Genomic DNA, 16,920 nt, shown 5'->3' on the forward strand with positions numbered 1-16,920 from the left:
CAGCTGCTCAGAGGGTGGGTCCACAGTGGCTCAGCTGACCGGCCATGCCTCCCACCAGTGCACGAATCCATGTACCGGGCCTCTAGTATATATATAAAAGCTCAACAGATCAAAAGTAGAAGGAGGATCCCTAACTGGTTTGGCTCAGTGGATAGAGCGTTGGCCTACAGACTGAAAGGTCCCAGGTTCAATTCCGGTCAAGGGCATGTACCTTGGTTGTGGGCACATCCCCAGTAGGAGGTGTGCAGGAGGCAGCTGGTCGATGTTTTTCTCTCATCGATGTTTTATTAAAAAAAAAAAAAGTAGAAGGAGGTAAACTGTGTCCTTATGCACAACCCCCCACCCCAAAAAAAAAACCCCACAAAATTATCAGCTGTTTTCTGTGGCTTGGAGTTAGAAATGATTCAGACTCCTCTTCCAATTTAGAGCAAAAAGACAAGAAAAACTAAATGAGAAACCACTGAGGTGGACTGTAAATAAGATGCTTCAAGAACCTAAGTTCAAGTGACAATTTTTCCCTAGGATATTCATCAGCTCTCTTAACATGACCCAGTGTGATTTGTAGTAGAGGTTGAGTCCTGGGTGAAATCCCAGTGTGGGGACAAGAAAGAGGAAATTGGCTCAGGTGAGGCGCTTAGGACTTAGGGAGACTCACTGTCAGCACTATGCAAGTGTTGACCTGTGCAGGACTGAGGTTGTATCATTTTTCCAAGTTTGACTCCTGAGTGCAGGTAAAGGGCTGTTTCTCCAAAATATCCAGCCTGAGGTCACCAGGGGTAGACAGAACAGAGCTGGAGACAAGCTGAGACGGGGTCTGGAGAGTGCTCTGTAGTGGTGTTACTACAAGGACACTGCCAGCATCGTCTGTTCATCCCAAATGGGCCTGAGAGGAGGATGCCAGGTGAGGCCAGGAGGAGAGGTAGACACAGGGAGAGGCCCGTCAGGTGGGTTACATATCAGGTATGTCTTCCTTTGTTTTATGGGGAACTTCTAAGCAGTAAACACCCTACTATGACTGCCAAATCCTGCATTCCTGGCATGCCCTGGCCTTTCAGACCTCTTTACCTATCTCTCCTCCCACTTCTGTTCCACTCAGTCCACACTGGCTTTCTTTCCCTTGAATGTTCCCATCTCATGGTTTTGCACTTGCTGTCACCTTTGCTGGAAACTAGCTCCAGCTCAGGTCACGGCTGACACCTGGTTGACCCACCCGCACTCCAACACCACCACCTGTGGAGGACCTTCCCAGTTCTCCCAGGCTGATGGAGCGCCGGCCCTTCCGCATGCTTTGTTTTCCTCAGGACGCTTTTTGCCGTCTGGATGATCTTGTTCTAGTGTGTGTGGACCATCCTCCAGAACAAAAGCTCCCTCTGTACTGTGTGCTCCATGATGGCCAGGGTTTTGTTTTATTTACTGCTGTGGAGAGTGCCTGGCACACAATGGGCACTTCATGAACGTGTGCCGAATTAATGAGCTTCATCTGCCTATTTCAGGCAGGGAAGGCTGTGGTCTTCACAGTTCCTCCTTGCTCCCCTTAAAGTGGTGTATTTTGGGGGGTCCATCCTCTCTGACGAGCATCCACTGGAGACACCTGATCTTGCGGCAAGGACATTTTTATGTCTGTGGTATTATGGGAGTCATACCGGGCTCCTGGGTTTTGTGTGACATCAATATGAAAAAATCTCATCCCTGAAACAATGCAAATATACAACATGAAAAAGGACGAACATCTGTCCATTGATACCACAGAACAATAATGAGGAAAGACCACTGATCATGCAACCACATGGGTGAATCTTGAAAACATTACATTGAAAGAAGACAGACACAAAAGAACACATATTCTATGATTCCATTTATATAAAGTTGTAAAACAGACAAAGCAAATCTCTAGTTATAGAAATCAGGACATGATTCTTTCATGTAGGATGTGGAGATTAACTCTAGAAAGAGAATCAGAGAAGTCTTTGGGGTGAGATGAACAAATTCTGTATCTTGTTTTGGACACCTGTTACACAGATATATACATTTGTCAAAAATGATTGAACTGGATATTTAAGAACTGTGTATTTTCTTATATGCAAAAAAGTTACTTTTAAAAGCCCACTCTCAACAATGAAACAATAAGATAAAGCCATATCTTTAATCGTAAGGGGGAATTAAATCTGCAAGGATATATTTGGAGCAAAACAGACTAACAGTATCAGTGAAGACTTTTTCTGATGTGACTCTGAGGAAGCCCAACCCAAGCTGGTGGAAGAAAGAAAGGGGAATATGTTATTTCATGCAACTGAGAAATCCAGGCATGGAGTTGGCTTCAGGATTCTGGGTTCATTGGGCCTCCCCAGCTCTCAGCTCTGTTCTGCTTTATCTATCTGCTGGCTCACTTGCAGGCCCCTCTTGCCGTTTAATGGCCACAGCAAAAGCCCTGGACTGACCCTAACTGGGCCCCCACAAATCACTGTGGCTGATGGAGGAAAACCAAGCCATCTGTGAGAAGATGAGGGACCAGAGATCCTCAAAAGAAAATCAGGGGTGATCATGCAAAGTACAGTGAATGATCATGGAAGGCAGCAAAAATAAAAACCCCACAGAGGCCACGACAGTATTCCAATAAAATGGCAGTGGAAAGACCAGCTACTGATGAACTGTTTTAAAGCCACCATTCACGCTGGTGTATGCCAAGAAAATAAATGTACTGATATTAGCTAACTACCTCCAATTTGGTGGGCTGGGGAATATTTTGTGTAAGAAATGTTTTTAATTTGATTTTCTTACTGAAACATCTAAAACCTGCCACAGATGAGTAGCAAACAGATTTCTTTTTCATGTAGATCATCACTTCGTTCCAGGAAGGGCTAACACTTTTGTGTTAGACAACTGCCTGAGAAAAAGGGGCTTCCATTGGTCCCTCACCTTCCGACAGAACTGTTACTGAGTGAGGATCTATGGAAAGGATGCTGCAGAGGCAGCATTTGAAGAGTTTTCATGTGCTCACAGACACTCCCAAATGAAAACATTAGGTCATCTGTACTTACTCCAAGAGGCAAAAAAGCCTCTCCACCCTTCCTAGAATAGTTTTAAAGAAATATTCCAGCTTTCTGAAACGCTTTTTGGCCATTCATTTTCCAAAATCTGAATCTACAGTTCTGAGGAAGCAAAGAGCATTTGCAGATTCTTTCTTTGCCGGTTTTGGACAAAGTACAACTTTAGCTACCAGCTTAAAAAAAAAAAAGTTCCAGTGCTCTTTTCCTAAAATACTCAACTAAATGTTTGTTAAACTTTAAACTAATTTACAAAATAGAAGTAGGCCATTTAAAAAATATATTTTTAAATTGATTTTAGAGAAGAAGGGAGAGGGAGAGAGAGATAGAAACATCAATAATGAGAGAGAATCCTTGATCGGCTGGCTCCTGAACGCCCCCTACTGGGGATCGAGCCTGCAACCTGGGCATGTGCCCTGGATCAGAATCAAACCTGGGACCCTTGCCGAAACCGGTTTGGCTCAGTGGATAGAGCGTCGGCCTGCAGACTCAAGGGTCCCGGGTTCGATTCCGGTCAAGGGCATGTACCTGGGTTACGGGCACATCCCCAGTGGGAAATGTGCAGGAGGCAGCTGATCGATGTTTCTAACTCTCTATCTCTCTCCCTTCCTCTCTGTAAAAGATCAATAAAATATATTTAAAAAAAAAACAAAAAAAAACCTGGGACCCTTTAGTCTGCAGGTCAAGGCTCTATCCACTGAGCCAAACCAGCAGCTAGGGCTAGAGGTAGGCCATTTGTATCAAAATAAATTCTGGAGATAGGAAGGGATTAAATGTAAAAATTGAAATCATTTTTTAAAATTAGAAATACATGTGAGTAAATTTTTAAAAAGCAAAGTAAGTTGAAAGTCTGATGACAAACGAGAAAAATATTTGCAATATGATAGACCAAATGATTATATTTAGAGTGTATTTTTTAGACCTCATATCACTTGATAAGAAAATAACCAAATAGTCACAAAAGAAAGTATTAATCCACCACGCAAAGAAAGACAAATCAAAGAAAATTGTGTTGTCATTATTCTTCTATTGAGTTTGCAAAGTGGTTTTTAAATGAACAGTTAAATGAGATGGAACCATCGCTAGCCCTAGTATAAATTGAGACAACCTTTCTAATAAGAAATTTGGCCATAAATAAATCTGTACTCTTTGGCCTTATTAGTTCTTCATATAGGAACCAACTTAAGGAAATAATAGAGAAATTGATATATGCACATAGATATCTATCACAGCACCATTGATGTACAGACATCACAATACTGTTTAGTAATATAAAAAATTATATTTGAATTAAGTGTGCAATAACATATTGATTCAATGGCATATCAATGCAGCCATTGAAATTATTTTGCAATATATTATGACAAGGTAAAATGTTAATAATATAATGCTAGATGAAAATGAAAAATATAAAATTGTATGTACAACATGATAGATTTTATAACTCTATGTAAATACGTGCATCTGCAATTCTGTGTAATGCAGAAAAAAGAAAACCCCCAAACCCAAAATGTGAATAAATTTTATGCAGACAGCGATTTCTATTTCAGGGCCATGCCTTTCCAGATTCATCACATAAACATATATTATTTTTGACAACCAGAAAAAAAATCATTCAAAATTAAACAGGAGAGAATTTGAATGGAATTCTCCTAAAGAACTAAAATAATTATAACAGTAAAGCTTAGCAGAGTTTTACCTGGATCATTTAGCTCCTTTGTTAAAATATTTTTATTTTCAAGTGTATACCATGTCAATAAAGAAAACTAAACATTTCCAACAACTTAATAGAGATATTGAGTGGACAGTAAGAGATTGGTATTAATCGCTGCTGACAGGAGGGTAATTAGAGTCCCTCCACCACCGCAATTGCCCATGTAGATTAGGCTGATCTGGTTATGCTATGTTCCAGGTTCACTCGTTATTTGGGGGAGTTAACGAGTCCACCATCATGAAGCCTGTCCAGGGTGGCTCATTAGGTCTTCCTCAACTGGGTTTGATGACAGGAGCACCTATTTAGCATCTGAGCTGTACCTGTGTCAGCTTAACTAGGTTGGACCAGAATCATAGGGAGAATCCAATCTCCTGTTTCTCAGATTTAGGCTGATCTGGTTATGCTATGTTCCAGGTTCACTCGTTATTTGGGGGAGTTAACGAGTCCACCATCATGAAGCCTGTCCAGGGTGGCTCATTAGGTCTTCCTCAACTGGGTTTGATGACAGGAGCACCTATTTAGCATCTGAGCTGTACCTGTGTCAGCTTAACTAGGTTGGACCAGAATCATAGGGAGAATCCAATCTCCTGTTTCTCAGATTTAGGGAGTAGCGGAGGTCAGCAAGATCAAGTTCTATGGGCTGTCCCCAAAGGGCTGTGAAGCATGAGCCTGACAGAACACATGGAATTAGAAGTGGCCCATTCCATCTGAGGCAGAGTGAGCCTAAGGCATTTGTTTATGTGCAGTTGGTGGAAGATCTGCTTTTCTCAGCTGCAGTTCTCCTTAAAGGCAGACTCTGAGACAGGCTTTCCATGCAGGTAGTAGACTCGGGAAGTGACTCCAGGAAGCTCCGTGAAGGAATGGGATAGTGAGCAGGGAAGGAAGGACACCTCATATAAGGTGGAGCAATGAGCATGTTATCACTATGGGCAGCAAGAACTCAATCCCACTGGAAACCCCCTGAGAGGTGTGTGGAGCATACCTCTCTGTTGTCCTACTGAGGGACACGGGTGTTGAGATATTTATCTACTAATTCCCACCCATCAATAGATGAAGTGTGTCACTTAAGCATTAACACCAACTCCCTGGCACTTGCAAACTGCCCTGTGCTGGTTTGTTACCATCCTGGCCAGAAAAGGCCTTTGGACACAAAGATGCAGGAATATGTGGGAGAAACTGTCTATAGGCAACCTGCAGGGGATATGCAGCCTCTGCCACAGCAGGCCACACCTCAGCCCCCTCAGAGTACTTCCAGGGGGACCCGTCCCCTTAGCTTTCTCTCTCAAGAGCCACATCATGTATTTGGAACTCCTTGAGATGGCCCTGCTTTGCTTCAAAATGCCGCTGGATGTTCATTGGCCTTCCTCTTTGACTTCTGGAGTCTTTCTCCTAACCTAGTTTTCTCTGTCTGGGCTTTAGCTCTGTCCCCAAGGACTAGCTGAGCATGGTTCTTTGGCTTTATCCATTTGTTCATCTACCTATAGATCCGTCTGTTTTGATTGGGAAGGATGGGAGAGGTATGGGAAGGAAAAATAATGCAGGGCCATATCTTGGAAGGAAATAGAGAAGCAGAAAGGGAGAGTCATGAGGATATTACCATGTGAATAGTTTTTAAATCTGTTTCCATATAGTAAATTTAAATGAGGAACATGATTATATAAAGAATGGACTAAAAATGCATAAGAAATGCAACAGAAGTACTTTTAATTTATGCAAATCCACTTTTACATCTTATCATGTTTTAAATGTATAAGGAAATAGTATTTAATGGAAGAGTCTGTTTATTTTTAATTAATGTTTTAACGTCATTTTCAAATAATTATGAAAAATGCTACAAAATCAGTAAATACAGAAATTTCTCTCATACTGTTCACTTAGCTTTCTCTATGTTAATGACTCCCGTAACAATTGTTCAATTATCAAAACCAGGAAATTAACATTGATTCAATACTGTTAACTAATCTATAGACTTGATTCGAATTTTGGCAATTTTCCCACTAATGACCTTGTTTTGTGGTCCAGGACCCAATCAGAGACCCCACATTGCGTTGAGGTGTTATGTCTCCTTAGTCTCCTTCAGTCTTTATAGTTAACTAGAGGCCCGATGCATGAAATTTGTGCAAGAGTAGGCTTTCCTTCCCCGGGCTTCCCTCGGGAGGACATCTGGTAATTAGCATATTATGCTTTTATTATTATAGATAATTTGTATATTTCTGAGGTGTTCTAAGATGCTCTTTTGGAGACTGTTCATCCATTTGGGATTGTCTGATGTTGCTTCATGATTAAATTCAGATCACATATTTTTGGCAATTATATACAGAAGTGATATTGCACCCTTCTCAGTGCATCATCTCAGAAGGTAAAAAAATGCGCATAGGACTCATTATGGGGCTTCAACTTTGTTTTTAAATAGTTTTTGTTAAGGTGTTATTGCTAGGTTTCTCCTGTGTAAACTTACTACCTTTGCCCTCTGAAATTAATAATTATCTTGTAAGAAGATACTTTGAGACTATGCAAATAATGTGTTTTCATACACTCATCACCACCTCTTTTTCCACTGATATTTCTTATCTGGAATAATTATTTCTGTGGTGTTTCTAAATGGTGATTTTCTAATTCCATCATTCCTTTTTCATTTATTAATTAGAATTTTGCTTGAATGAAAAGCTTTCCCTTCTCCCCTCTTTATGCATTTGTTTAAGCATTCATTCATTCATTCATTCATTCATTCAATTATTTATATCAGCATGGACTTCTAGGTATTTATTATATTCTATGGTTATGATTCATTATTATCATTATTTATTTTGTCACTCAAAATGTCCCAGACCTAAGTACCACATCTTTAAAGTATATTTGTTATGAAAAAACATGTATGATATCTCTCCAGTTTCCTGTGTCTTCATCCTGCCACCCAATCCGCTGGCACTCCCTTCAGGCCCAGCTCTCTGAATGTGGCTACGTTCTCTGCAAATGGCCCTCCTTCCATGATGTTAGCTCTCACCAAACTATTTTCTCCTTTGCTTCTTCTAGCCTCGGGTGCTAAAGACTGCCTCCTACTGCCTGGGCACTTCACCATCCCATGTTGGTCCCCTAGCCGTGCCCTTACCCATGTGAATGTACCTTCATTGACCTCCCCTCAGTTGAACTCTTTGAGTGCCACCTGTTACCTGCTGGCTGCAGGCTGACATGGGCAACACAGAGCTGCTGGAAGGAACAAATGAATGTCCCTCCAAAGCACTTGACATACTACCCAGGACTGAGAAGCGCTTCAGAAGTGTTACGCTTACTTCTGTATCAGAACTTCTCACATCAGCTCTGGAGGCTCCACTGGCTGGTGACAAATGCAGAGTTGCTTTGGAAGGGACCAAGAGAGGGTGATGTTCGCAAGCACCCTGTTGTAAATGGGCCAAAGCACAGGATATCGAAAATCAAGCACTGCAGGATCAGAGGGAGTTCTATCCTGGCCCTCTGGGCATTGTGTCAAAAGCAATTAGTGCAAATACAGTTTGGCAAAGACCAGGGAGCATGAAGGGTGATATTATGTAACTTGATTTATGAAGAAAAGCCTAACTAACATGATTTAAGAATTCACCTTTTAACAAATATCTTAGTCATTTTTGTCTGTATTCTTATCCTGGGGCAGAGGAAGATCCAGCAGAAACCTTATCAAGTAGTGGTTTCTATTCCCTAAAGTACACAAACACTTTAGGAATACCTTGCTAGATCAGCTTAGTGTTGTAGGACTAGTTTGGGAGGAGGTCCCCCTGCCTTGGTGATAATAGGTGCATAGACATAGGAGGTCTGAAATAACCATCCTTAGTGAATAATGGGCTACTGAAAGCAAATTCAGTCAGTTGCCTTGCTGCCGTTTTTTCCCAACATGTGTTATGGAATGTGCATATATTTGCAATATAATTGCCATGTAAGATAAAATTGATAAGAGTGAAACCAAACCACAGACACAAATTACAGAATCTGAAGTATAATTTGAACTCACTAATTTAAAAATGCTATCCGGAAACAGATGATTTAGCATTCCTTAAGCTTGCCTGGGATGTGGAAGGGGAACGCACTCAATGGAATGCCTCTAAAGATCTGCTTCATGTGGTGGCGGGGTGGTGGGGGGAGGCGGAAGGATGACAGCAGGCAGATTCCTTTTCTGCCTTGTCTGTGTTGCTCAGCCTTATTTCTGGAACTGAAGCAAGAGCCAGCGTTGAGAGGTAAGAGAAGACATTCTGTAAAGGAAGGTTCAGAACCTCAGGAACTTCACGTAAAGGTCACCCGGCTTGTGTGCCAATGTGAGGGGACAGTGGGACTTGTGCACAAAGGTTTTACTGAAAAAAAATCACGAAAATAAAATTGTTGACCCACTCACCCTGCTTAGCCTGTGTCGAATTGGAAACCAAATCAATGGCAGGTGACAAACACCCAGTTTTCTGGCAGTACAGACTTTTTGAATATTCTTTTATTTTTTTTTATTATTATTATTTGTTGGTGTTGTTGTTTATTTTTTTTTATTAAAGTCGTGAATGAAGTGACTTGATTTTAGACCTTTGGGGTAGGAGGACTGTCAACTCTGTGTCTCAGTTCTCATTTGTAAAAAAAGCTTTTGAAGATAGTTTCATAGAAACAGAAAGATGTGTGTGTGTGTGTGTGTGTGTGTGTGAGAGAGAGAGAGAGAGAGAGAGAGAGAGAGAGAGAGAGAGAGAGAGAGATAGGGGGGAGGGGGCGGGACATAAACAGAGATAGTGAGCAGACCTGGAATGTAATTCTGGTATCCTGGCTCAGTCACTTAGCTAGTGTAGGATGAGAATCTGAGGCAGATTCCTTTTCTTAGCCCAAGTTCCCTCAAATGTAGCATGGAGACAATGATGAAAGGGGTTGCCCTGGGTGCAGGGAAAATGCTTAATGTGGATGGCGTGTAGAAGGGGCTCAACGCATAATCCCTACTTGGTGGTGTTCTTGTGGCTGCCATGGTTACGTGCTTCTCCCTCTCTCCGCCCCACGGTATAAAAAGTCGCAATTCTGCCAGTAAAGGAAGTGGCCTGGAGCCCTGTTCTCAGATATTGTTCGGGACATAGGAAACATAGGAACCGTACTCACTGTGTGTTTACTCAAGCGAGAGGGTTCAAACTGCTTCCTCTAATGGTCACACAGAAGGGCTGAAGCTTTGTCAGCCGAACATTTGGGATCGGGCTGGCTGGGAATGAATAATTAAACTCCTGCCAACACAGAGTGCCAACACCAAGTGTAAATTCCTTAGAGAGGCCTTCTCTTTTCTCTCTAATGGCATGTGGCTCACCTCCCCAAATAATCGTATCCGTGCTGTTACTGAGCAGAAGCTCCGGTTTGAAGGCACACATGCTGCCCTTTTCTCATAGGCAGTTTCTCAAAAGCAATCTTAACTCGAGCTCTTCTCACAGAGAACCCCGAGGCCCCCACTGACCTGGCCGAGAAGCTGGAGTGGGTCCCACCAAGCCGAGTGAGGCCGGCTCCCATTTTAGCGGGTGGCAGAAAGAGCCACTCCAGCAGAATACAAAACAGAGGCGACAGCAAGTGCCTTTCTGCATATTTGATACTCTCCTGGAAGGAGAGCCCTGTGGAAACCTTGGCCTGCTTGTCTAACATCCTGTTCATGGAGGGCCAGGCTGCATGGGTGGAGAGGCACTTTAAACAAACAAAGAGCCACTCCTGAAAAAAGTGCTAGGATTGAAAAGAGACCAATTCAAACCCCAGCGTGTTCGGAAGATACTGTGAAGTGTGTTTCCTGTCTCTACCCATCAGCCGTGGCATATGATACTTCCCCAAGATTTGTGAATCCCTAGGAGACTAGCTTCCAACGCGCACTCCTGTGGCTCAGCCCCTCCGGCTGCTCTGGGGGAGCTGCACGTTTCAGTGCACAGAGCAGCTTGTCTGTGCAGAGAAAAAGGAGCTCCTTTTCTTATCTGACTTTGATCCTGAGCCTCCTCCTACGCAGGAGCAAGAAAAACAACAACAACAACAATTAACTTATAATTCCACCAGCATAATTATTTCATTGTCTTATGAAGCAAAGCTCAGTCATTCAGATTTCTCTTTCCTCTGCTTTTCCCCAGAATCCTTTGCAAGATGCCTTTTGGACATTTAGGAGTATGATTTGGCGTCCTTGGGGAGGGTATTCTCCTGCTCCCTGTTGGGGCAGCGGCCCTTTACAACCCTGTTCCTGGCGACCTTGCTGGCCCTTTGGGGCAGTAGCCTGTATCAGGGTCTATTTCCTGCCCACAGGGAACATCAGCCATCTTGGGGCTGATCAGCATCATCTTAGCTCTCCCTAATGCCAGACCCTCCAACCCTGCCAAGTCCTCCAGCAGCCTGCAGCCTGAGCACCAGCCCAGCCTCTGTGGAGGCATTGCTTCTTCCCACTTAGCAGGCCCAGGTACTTAACTCAAGATCTCAACCCAGGAGGAGCCTGGGAAAACTGCACCTCAGGGCTCTTCTCAGCACAGGCACTGGGCTGAGACCCTGACACTGTGTGTGAGTGCAAATAGTCGTTTGGGTTGTGACAGATATCAGTAGTTCCTTTTAGTTGTTCAAATGTTTTGTCTAATTTTTTAATGGGTTCTATACACCACACTGCTTTAAGAAATCAAATTCACAACAATGATGAACTCTGGGAGGACGGAGGGAGCCAAGGTTGGAGAAGGGGATGGTTAGAGTTAACGTTATTTGTAATGTTATTATTATTTTTTAAAGAGTAGAGTTCTGTATTACATGTGTAATTTTAATTTCTGTTTACAAAGGCAATAGATGAAGTTGATAACTCTATTCTTAGATAATATGTGACTCAGCATTTAGGGGTAAAAGCCTGTGATGTATACAACTTACTTTTGGGTGGGAGGAAAGAAGGAGGGAGGAAAAGAGGAAGAGAGAGAGAGAGAGAGAGAGAGAAGAAAGAGAGAGAAGAGAGAGAATAAATTTTAAAATCCTAATAGCAGCTGAAGAGAAAAGGAAGAAACTTCTAATTAATTAAAAGCTTGAAGTTGTTGGAGGTTCTTTTGGCTGCTGAGAGAAACAGGACTGAGGAAAGCAAATAGATACCCCAATTCCATGAAGCAGCATCTATGGAATTTGGGAGCAGCATCTGTTTCATGTCAGGAGAAGAGAAAATGGAGGGGAGGGCCTCATTCCTCCTGAGACACCTGGGGATGCAGCAGGCTCCATGTAGAATGGGAAGGGAGAGGAAGGATGGCCTAGTCAGAACTACCACCTCAGGGCTCAGGTCTAGAGGGTCATTAAAAGGTGTGTATATAAGGGGTTGTGAGGCTTTCAGTCCGTCCTTCTATTATCGGTGGGGTCGCTTCCTATCCTCACCTGTTGCTGTTGGAAATGAGCTTCTTGGGGTGCCAGAGGGATAAGAATTTGTCCCTATGGGAGGATGAGGTTTGGTGGAAAGCCTTCCTGATGAGGTAACATTAAGGGGTTTCCCTTCCAAGGTCCCATCACTCTCTGTCTCGCTGTGGAAGAAGTCCCATTTTGTTCTTAGCAGAGCTAGAATCAAAGCCAGTGTCCAGAGTTTCTGCTCCATATTTGCACAGTCCAGTCTAGCATCTGGCTAGGTTAGCTTATGTTTCCAATTTAAGCCCATTGAGTGTGGGGCCTACATGGCTATGGAGATGCACGACAAGTATGGGTCACAGAGTGAGCGAGAAAAGGGAGGGCAAGTGCAAGAGAGAGAATGTTGTTGTCTCTGGGGATTTTAACTAGGTGCTTATCCAATAAATCCTTCAGGATTTCATGTGTTTGCTGTGGCTTCACCCCTGTAGCCAATTATCTTTTTCTCAGGTTAGGCTGACAGGTAAGTTTTCCACATCACCCCGACTCCACTGTGCATGTGTCCATCTTCCCATTTGTTGGACCTCAGTGATTTGCAGAGAATGGAGCAGTGGTTCCCTGGGGAGTGTAAAATTGTAGCTTCCTGGTTGGTGAAGCTACCCAGATGACCATGCTTATAACGTCTGGCCTCCCCTTTGCTCCTTTCCTATTATTAATGCCAGCTAACTAGTTATGACAGTAACATTTCTACCTGTGACCTATGGCTGGAACCCATGGCTTCAAATTAATTCAAGACTGATTGATGTGAATCATGACCATAGTCCCTCAGAGCTAGTGACCAGAACAGTTCATGCTAGATGATGGAGGTCAGATGTGCAATAAGGGATCCCAGCTGAAAACTCAAAAGAATAAAGGAAAAGCTGGAATGTTGGGGCTCCCCATACTATCCCTGTACCATTTCCTGTCCTCCCCACCATTTTACCCTTGACTCATAATGGTAAAGATCAAACCCACGTTGGTGCAGGAATAAGTACCACATCTGCACTGGTGCAGGATTTCAACTCTGAACAGAGAGATTTATTGTTTAATGTTACCTTACCTAACTCCTCACTCCACATCCTTGCTCTTTCTACCAGATATTTCTACCAGAGTGCCAAGTGTCACCTTAAACTCAGTCTGTACGGTATTCAGCTTCCCTCCCAAGCTAATCTTCCTTCACAATGTCTTTCTGTCAATGGCTCCAAAATTTTCAACATCCCGATGAGTGGCTTCTACTCTGTCCTTCCTCCTTTCCTTCTCTATTGAACCTTTTAGTAAACTTCATCTCTTCTGCCTTTGAGATTTCCTGAGTCATGTCTTCTTTATTTCAGCGTCCACCAGCCTAGATGAGGGAATCATTACTGCTAAACTGACCTTTCGTTCCCTCTGGTTTCTCTCTGTCCATTGCTTTCTGCTGTTAATAATTCCAACCCCTCCCCTCTCTTCTCCAGAGCCCACAACAGCTTCCCATTGTCCATCTCATTAGTTCACTTCTTGGTCATCTTTGGTTTAATTTCCCATATCCAAGGAGTCACTGCCCTGTAAATTTTTTTCTCCAAATTGCCTCATATCCATCTGGTTTTCATCACCTCCATTCAGTCTCCTCAACGCTAGTACTCATCACTCATGAACCCAGTAACTACTTGATTTTAGTTTGTCCACTCTGCCCTACATTCCACCACTGCACTAATCTGCTTAAACATCATTTCACCAGGCCACACCCCTGCTCAGGTGCACAGTGACTTCTTATCGCATCAAATCGAAACTACTTTGCCTGACTGTCCTCCTCTGGCACTACACCCAAATTTCCCCACCTTATTCCTCTTCCAAGACAAATTTCTTCTTCCCTCTCTGTTCTATTGCATCCTATGCTTAATCCTAATTGTATAGCTTTGCTCAGACTCTTCATCTTCTGTTCAATCAAAACCTGTTTAACTTGTTAAGAACTCTGGGATCTTTTATGGCTATCCATCCACTCCCATCCCGTGCTCTATCAATGTTAGAGTCAGACTGTTGGAGCAACAAATCAGATGCTACATGGGTAGACTTGGACTAAGGGTCCATGAAACTCCACAGAAGCAACTGGGCATCAGGGCCCTAAACATAGGTCTGAGAGAGAGCCCATTACGCTAGTAATAGCTCTGTAAGGCTGGAGTGCAGGAGAGAGTCAAGCCTAGGAAGAAAGTCCTTGGCAGAAGACTTTCAATCCCTGGAAAGACGTAGGAATCCTGAGTTTATAATAAAACCAGAAGTTATAGGTTTAGTTCACACAAGAGAAGAGCAGCTCAGCTGGTGTGGCTCAGTGGTTGAGCATCAGCCTATGAACCAGGAGGTCACAGTTCAATTCCTGGTCAGGGCACATGTCCAGGTTGTGGGCTTGATCCACAGTGGGAGCATGTAGGAGGCATGATTCTTTCTCATCATTGGTGTTTCTATTTCTCTCTCCCTCTCTCTTCCTCTCTGAAATCAATAAAAAATATATTAAAAAGAAAAAAAGAGAGAGAACAGATGAGAAGAAGTTGAAGACAGGGGACTGATAGCAGAGCTGGTAACAGTGACTTTGGCAGTCTGACCAACACAAATGTCTTTCATTGACCATGCATATCTTGTGCATTTGCCTGAGCTTTATGGTAGAAATTCCACAATAATGACCGCCATAAATTCCTTTCCTCAACTTTATGTACCTGTCATTCTGCCATTGAAAAGTGATGCTTATTTCTCCTCCCTGGCACCTGGGCTGGCCTTGTGACTCCATTGGTCAATAGACTATGATGGAAAATGATGTTCTGGGATGTCTGAGCCTGAGCCTTAAGAGTCCAGGCAGTTTCCACTTCCTTCTTCTTAAAACATAGTCAACATGCTGTGAGGTTCCCAAGCTACATAGAGGAGAACCACGACACTCAGCCTATGGCCCCAGCTAATAGTCAGGATCAAGCACCAGCCATGTGAGTTCTCCTTTGTGGACTTCCAGATCAGTGAGTCAAGCCCGTGCATAGTCGACTAGAGTCCTAACATCACAAGGAGCAGAACCACCCACCAGTCAAGTCAACCCACAGAATTGAAAAAAATAATAATTATGTTTCTAAGGTCCTAAGTTTTGAAGTGGCTTGTTTTCCTGTAATATAAAACTGAAACAGACTCTCCATAAATTTCTTGACTTCTAATGAGAACTTTCTTTACCCATCATTCATAACACCTAGAATCCAGAAATCAAAGTACTTGGCATGCCCAAGTCCTCCACAACTTGGGTCCATATAGAAAATCCTCTTTTCTGCTAGGTGTATTACAGATAATCTCATCTGTCAATTGGTTATATTCCATTTAGCACTTTATTTTAAATTATATTTAACAGTTCTCTAATTATTTTATCAGCAAACCTCATGTACTCGAAAACCAAACCTATATTTATATCTTTTCCCCTCTCCCCTCTCCCATTGCTTATTACAAAGTAAACATGCAACATATATTGCTGAATTGAAAGTTCATTTCCAAGTATTCCTCCATGCAAATGGCATTGTCTTTTACATCTGCCCAAGTAACCAGAGACAATATTCACCATAATTCGGTCTCATGTGTAATAGGTTATTCACTTAAAGCTTCCTTAAAAGATAAAACACAAAGCCACGAAAACACATTGAAAACATTAAAAATTCATTATGACAAATGTTTATTCAGAGATTCACAGGAGTGGAAATGGATAATGGCCAGAGACATAGGAGCCAAAACCTGGTTCAGAAAAGAATCTTGACTTATTACTAATGCAATCACACTTATTAATAAAACCTTCAAACATTGACTATGTTTGTCATTGTTATATTTTTTCCTTTGCTCGTGTGCCTCATGGTGGAGTTCAAATTTAAAATGAGGCCATATACAACACAATTGAGGTCATCAAGATTTTACAGATTTGCCTGTGGCCATTTAAATTCCCTCAAATACAGCCTTTTCTGGAAACAAAATATAATTAGAAGACTATTATATTGCCAATATGGGAGCGTTCAAGTTTTTGGTTCACGTGGGTGTGATATGGAGACTGGGAGGGATAAGGATTGAGACATAAAGAGCAATAATCAACTTAATCTAACATTCTGCAACTGTTTATAAGGGATAAGCAGGTTCTGCAACAATAAAAATTAACATACTCTTGAACTTATGAATTATAATTAGGGATGGCTGAACCTGTTTGGTCAAAGAACTAGCTCAAATGATTGCCAATTCTTTAAGCCAAAACCTAATGCTTTTGCTGGGGATCTTCTCTCCTCACCATAAGGATTAAGGTATTGTGCCTGAAGTGTTAGAAAATCAAAACCAGTATCTATGGTTCCTAGCACTTAAGGAAATATGAGGTTAAAGAAAAATTAGGATTTATGTGATATTAAGGGCACTTCAAACAGACTCTAGCATAGTCTGAAAAAAAGCAACCAGAGTACACAGAAACCCACATTCCTGGGGTTCTATAGCCCTAGAATTTCATTGCTAGAGCTAGGATCACATACAGCATAAGAGAGATTAGAGAAGGTAGGACATGCTTGTGAAGGTCATGAGTATGTTTTGGGTCAACATAGCTTCTAGAAACCAGTGTTGTGATCTTGGGTAGATAAGCCACTTACCCCACTGAACTGTTTTTACTTTTACAAAAGTAGAAAATTATGGTGATATCTGCTCTGCTTACCTCCCAGGACATTATAAAGTTCAACTGAGATAATATATAAAACAAGTTGGAACAAAGTATGAAACACCATAAAAAATAAGATGTCAGGTATAATACAACATGGAGAGGCATAAACAAGAGGGAAAGCATTGAATCAG

Source organism: Myotis myotis, unplaced genomic scaffold (assembly GCF_014108235.1).
Source record: "Myotis myotis isolate mMyoMyo1 unplaced genomic scaffold, mMyoMyo1.p scaffold_m19_p_9, whole genome shotgun sequence".
Taxonomy (NCBI): Eukaryota; Metazoa; Chordata; class Mammalia; order Chiroptera; family Vespertilionidae; genus Myotis; species Myotis myotis.